Source organism: Cetorhinus maximus, chromosome 20, assembly GCF_964194155.1.
Source record: "Cetorhinus maximus chromosome 20, sCetMax3.hap1.1, whole genome shotgun sequence".
NCBI lineage: Eukaryota > Metazoa > Chordata > Chondrichthyes > Lamniformes > Cetorhinidae > Cetorhinus > Cetorhinus maximus.
The window spans coordinates 36,100,557-36,107,028 of NC_135898.1; positions in this window are offsets into that span (position 1 = coordinate 36,100,557).

Consider the following 6,472-nt stretch of genomic DNA (forward strand, 5'->3'; position numbering starts at 1 on the left):
ATGGAGATCTGCATCATGGTGCCATCATCTTTCAATGATCAACGAGGAATCCAGTTTTGAGGCTCCCATTAATGATGAGACTACAGAAGAATGTTTGCACTATCCGAAACTCACCTCTGTGCACTGCACTCTTACCTTCATCTGACACCCTGGCCTCTCCACGACCAGCTGAACGAGGTGCATGGCGGCTCTCCAGCAACAAGTGCCCTGCTCAAATCTGGTCAATATTAGGAGGTTTGGGGGAGCTCTGCCTGTCTGTGACTTCTCAATGTGGTTATGGCTCGTCTTCTCCTGAAAGGACAGAGGAGCATTGATTAGTCCACTCTCTATGTCAAAGACCAGGCCATTGCTGCCTGGCCAACCCCATCCGAGGAACAACTTGCAGGGCACATCCAAGTTGTGGCCCTCGAGCCGCAAGGCACTCAGTCCAAGCAGCCAGGGATCACCCCCTTGGCCAGCTCCGGCATCATTGACAGTTAACATTCAGACTCTAAACCCCTGAGCTCCACGGGGGGGTGGCCAGCCCTTAACACTTCTACACACTGATCCATGCCAACATGGCACTCACCCTTCCCGAGCACAGCAGGTCATTAAACTTTGGTGGCACTGCACCCATGTGCGCCGCACAACGTTGTGGCTGCTGACCTCAGCTGCCACCTCGGACCAAGCTTTTTTTGTTAGGTGCGGTGGCCTCCTCTTTCCATGTTTGGGAACGAGGGTGTCCCTCCTGGCAGCCACCTCCTCCAATAGCACCGCAAGGCACTTATCTGAAAACCCAGTGCCCACCTGTCCTGTCCTCCTGCCTGGCATCTCCAGCTGCTGTTGAGGCCATAGCTTCAGTCTCCAGAATGCAGAATATATGATTCTCCGCTAGCAGCTTCAAGGAGCTGCCTCTGCTGTTTTTGAAATGCCCGGCCGGTCGCCATTGGACCCAGTGCCCGACAGGCCCCCCCACCCAGCCCTTCCCGACCATTGGGAAGACACGTTTCATGCTGGACGGGTTTTAATTGCCCAGCCAGCGTGAAATCGCGGTCATGGGCTGATTGCGTTCGGGGGCCTGTTTCCCGACCAGTCCCAGGATTGCACACGCCCGCCAAGGGTAAAATTCAGGCCACTGACTCCATCCCTCTCTAGCTGCCCGAGGCTGAACCAGATTGGTAGCAAATTTGACCTCGAGATGCACTTCCAATTATATGTGCATACCATCACTAAAACCCCTTATTTACACCTCTAACATTGCCATGACCTCAACTCACTGCAGCTGAAATATTAGCTCCAGACTTGATTATTCCAATGCATTCCCTTCATAAACTTGTCATCTAAAACTCTGCCATCCACATCCTGACTCGTATCAATTCCCAACCCTCCTGTACTCACCTGTACCTTGGCTCCCAGGTAAATAACACCTTGATTTTAAAATTCTCATCCTTGTTTTCAAATCCCTCTACGGCCTCACCCCCACCTTACCCTATCTCTATAACTCCTCCAGCCCCATAACTGAGATAGAATCATAGAATGGCTACATCAGAGGAAGCCATTCAGCCCTTCATGTTAGCACTGGATCTCTGAAAGAGGAACAAATCCCAGGTACTTGTGCTCTTCCAATTCTGACTTCTTGCACTATATCAATTTTAGTTGCTCTGCTCTTGGTCACTGTGCCTTTGGCTGCCAAAGTGTTGGAATTCCCTCCCTAAAGCTCCCTGCCTCCCTAACATTTTTCCCTCCTTTAAAACATTCCTTAAAATCTCTTTGACCAGGTCATCTGCCCTAAAACCTACTTTTTTAAATTCTTGCATGGGATGTAGGCATCACTAGCTAGGCCAGCATTTATTGCCCATCCCTAACTGCCCTTGTTCAGAGGGCATTTAAGAGTCAATGTGGGTTTAGAGTCACATGCAGGCCAAACCAGGTAAGGATGGCAGGTTTCCTCCCCTAAAGGACATTAGTGAAGCAGATGGTTTTTCACAACAATCAGCAATGGTTTCATGGTCGTCATCATCAGACTTTTAATTCCAGATACTTCTTAATTATTGAATTCAAACTCCATCATCTGCCATGATGGGATTCAAAAATAGGTCCCCAGTGCATTACCCTGGGCCTCTGGATTACCTGTCCAGTGACAATACCACCATGCCACCACCTCCCCTACTCCTGTGGCTCAGTGTTAGATTTTGTTTGATAAAGCTCCTGTGAAGTGGGGTATTTTATTGCATTAAAGGTGTTATATAAATGGCAGTTGTTGTCGTTGCAATTTGAAGGGGAGGACGACAGCACCCAGGAGAGGGAACCATTAATATCAGCTAACATGAGGACCATGTTGGGTGAACAGCACTTTAGTGGGAATAGGCTACAGGAGCAGATGGTTGGTGTCATGGGCAAGGTGAGCGCAAAGGGAGATCAGAAGCTACAAAAAGATGCAAGTTCAGGGAGAGGGCACTGCAGGAGGTGTGGGGATCATTAAGGAGAAGTGGTTTGGTGCTCTGCAACCATTGGGCCAAACAGTGGTAGTCAAGTGGTCAGAAGTAACTGTGTGGATATGTACAAGTCCACATTAAATATATAAAATGTAAATTTGCAGAAATAAAAACCTACAAATATCACCATTCAGTCTTAACCAATGTCTAAACTGTCTCTAATGCCTGAGGCTTTGAGTTCTGCTTAGTTCCTGCAGCCTCCATTTTTCAGTTGAGCATCCACTAAATCAGGGGTATCCAGCTGTGATTAATGAACCACATACAGCCCTGAGCTCTGACAACTCAGCTCTATTTTACCCTTTACATTTCTTTTTGTTGCTGGTTTGAATTCATGAGTGTAGAGGTTTGGAAAACACTGTCCTTGATACCAGAAGATAAATCCTAAATCAGAATCTCCAGAACTGTATCAGTAGTTTGAGAAAATGCAAATTAATGGAAACATTAGTCTTGAGTCCTGACACCTTTGTGATCTATGAAAAACCCTGGACATCCCTGCAATATATATTGTAAAAGATGTTTTAGGTATTGGACCACAATCCCCAGAAGCCATTATGCCAATGGTCAACATTACAATGGTGTGTACAGACCTTCAGCATGATGCCTACACACTGGTCTTGCCTAGCTCCTATTCCCAGGCCCATCAACAGCTCAGCTCCACCTCCTCCCAGTGGAGCAAAGCATTAACTACATTCATGGTTGTTAGACCCTGGAATCACCTATATCTCAACCCACAAATGCTGCCATCCCCAGCAACCAGGACAAACACTTCCTGCAGTGATGTCAGACCTCACCTGCCCAGGACTTGTTCACCTTGTGCTTAAAGTTCTGGCTGCATAGTTCAGCACTTCACCGGCCTTCTTAAAACATGTTATCCATTATAGGAAATCATTCTTACTTTAACTCATTAAGTGAGGAGATAAAATTTTTATTTGTATGAAAAAGAAAATATCTAATTTTAATGTAAGCACATTTACAATTCAATCAATATTTTCCAAGTTTGAATGTGTCAGATACCACTATATATATATGGAATTATTTGGGTCAATTCTTTCAGATTTGTTAGAGGAGAATTGACACAACATCTTATAATGAAAGTATACAAATGTACTTTTGCAATAACAGAACCAGCATGACATCTAGTGGTCTCTCACTCTTGATTCAAGCAGATGATGAAATAGAAACTGTATTCAAATCTTCAATTGAAATACAAACTTTCAAGAGGAAATTTACTGCCAAAAACAAACAACTCCCCTTGGAAATATATTATTTCTTCAAGCAATAACAATAGCAATAAAACATGTTGGGCCCATTGGAGGTAGTGGAATGCAGATTCAATCCCAATTTAACTGTATTTTGACACTTGTCTCTTGCCTTCTCCCCTTCCAGTCACCCAGTCATGCCAGCTGTAAATTCTTCCCTCTCGGGTTCTTTGTCCACTCCAATCCCAGCCTCAACATATCATAACTTCTCTGCCTTCTTACTCTCCTGCCTCCATCTCAGGCTTGAATCATCCTGGGTAAGACCATAGGTACCCTCTGTGCCCCTCCACATTCTCCAAAGAGACCTTCGAGGTTCCTGTTGCTGATTCCTTATGGGGCAACTTCAACTGCCCTGTCCTCCTCTCTGACCAACCTTAACATCCAGAGTGGTGTTAAGCTGGAAGCTAAACTCACCAACTTCCTTCCTGTCCCTCCCAGTCCCACCCACCCACCATTGCTCCTCAAGGTCAACAATAAAGTTCGTTCTCTGTATTTTGCACAAGAATGTTTGCTCATTTGTGGAGGATTGCATTGATGTTCCAGCTTTGGATGAAATTTATGGATAGTAATTATCTTGTCTCCTACTGAAGCTTCACTGCCTGGCTACATTTTCCAGCACCACCTCCACCAAACTGTGGAATTGTAGCTCTCATTGCTTCTCCTTTTAAGACTCACTCCTCATCCTTCAGAATCACAGTGCAGAAGAGGCCCATTGAGTCTGCACCGACACGTGAGAAACACCTGACCTACCTACCTAATCCCATTTACCTGCACTTGGCCCATAACTTTGAATGTTATGACGTGCCAAGTGCTCATCCAGGTACTTTTTAAAGGATGTGAAGCAACCCACCTCTACCACCCTCCCAGGCAGTGCATTCCAGACCGTCACCACCCTCTGGGTAAAAAAGTTTTTCCTCACATCTCCCCTAAACCTCCTGCCCCTCACCTTGAACTTATGCCCCCTTGTGACTGACCCTTCAACTAAGGGGAACAGCTGCTCCCTATCCACCCTGTCCATGCCCCTCATAATCTTGTACACCTCGATCAGGTCGCCCCTCAGTCTTCTCTGCTCCAGCGAAAACAATCCAAGTCTATCCAACCTCTCTTCATAACTTAAAAATGTTTCATCCCAAGCAACATTCTGGTGAATCTCCTCTGCACCCCCTCCAGTGCAATCACATCCTTCCTATAATGTGATGACCAGAAGTGCACATAGTACTCCAGCTGTGGCCTCACCAAGGTTCTATACAACTCCAACATGACCTCCCTACTTTTGTAACCTATTGCAAGTGTCCCATATGCCTTTTTCACCACCCCACTAACATGCCCCTCTGCCTTCAGAGGTCTAGGGACACACACACCAAGGTCCCTTTGTTCCTCAGAACTTCCTAGTGCTATGCCGTTCATTGAATACTTCCTTATCAAATTACTCCTTCCACACTTTTCAGGGTTAAATTCCATCTGCCACTTATCTGCCCATTTGACCATCCCGTCTATATCTTCCTGTAGCCCAAGACACTCAACCTGTTAACCACCTGGCCAATCTTTGTGCCATCCACAAACTTACTAATCCTACCTCCCACATAGTCATCTATGTCGCTAGATATAAATGACAAATAATAGGGGACCGAGCACAGATCCCTGTGGTACGCCACTGGACACTGGCTTCCAGTCACTAAAGCAATCTGACGGCAATCTTGCTAAAGTAATCTTGATGGCAATCTGACCAATTCTTTGTAATCCTCACCACTCAAAAACCCACCCCAGCCCTCAATTCCTACTACATTCATCCCTTGGGAAAAAAAATGACTCAAGCAACTTAAAATTTCACTTTCAAGTTGCCCATTGCATACCATTTGGCCCTCCATTTGCAATCACTCTGCAGCTGCTGATCTGCTCAATGACTTCAAGCTCATTCTTTGATACCAACGTCCCTAACAAATCTTTACTTTCTCCCCAGTCATTTTTCCTGGTATAACTATCAAGTTTGCCCTTAAAAGTCCAACTAATTTAACCATTAATCATCCAAAGCAGGCTGGACCAGTTGAATCACCATTGGACCTTACTATCAAAACAGGGCAAAGGGGCTAGGAAACTGAAGAATCAAATTATGGTACAAGATGAGATTTGTGGGGGATGGAACAAACTGGAACGTCCGGCCTGCAGGGTGGTTGGGAACTATCGGGCAGGAGATCCCAGTGAATCTGACAGAGCAGCTTCCATACTGGCCCAGAGGGATACAAAAGCACCGGACAGTGGTCATTGGCCTCAGCCAGGGAGGTCTGGGAACCATCTTTAGCAGGTTGGATGATGTTCTCAGGATTAAAACCAAGTGAGGGATTAATGTTGAATGCAGTAGAGAAACTCAAAAGAGGAGGGACGAAGGCAGTCAGTGGGGAAAAATGAGCTGGTACATGTTATATTTTTCAGCAAATTAGATCCTAATTTGCTTTTTGGCACCATTTCAGTCATGTACTGGAGCCTCTCATATTGCAATTGAGACATAGCTTGACTGGATTTAATTGGAAAAGGAAAATCCACACTAATGCAGACTTATCCTCCTTCTGAATATAGCTTTAAACCACTTCCATGGAAGGAAATCTCAATTAAAAGTCAATAACTTCAATTCCTACAAATGAAAACTGCTCTTTATCAAGGACTGTGTGGAATACTGTATGAAAACATTTGAAAAGTTAGCTTTAATGAGCTTAAATGGTTACCACTAAATACCAGCATCTT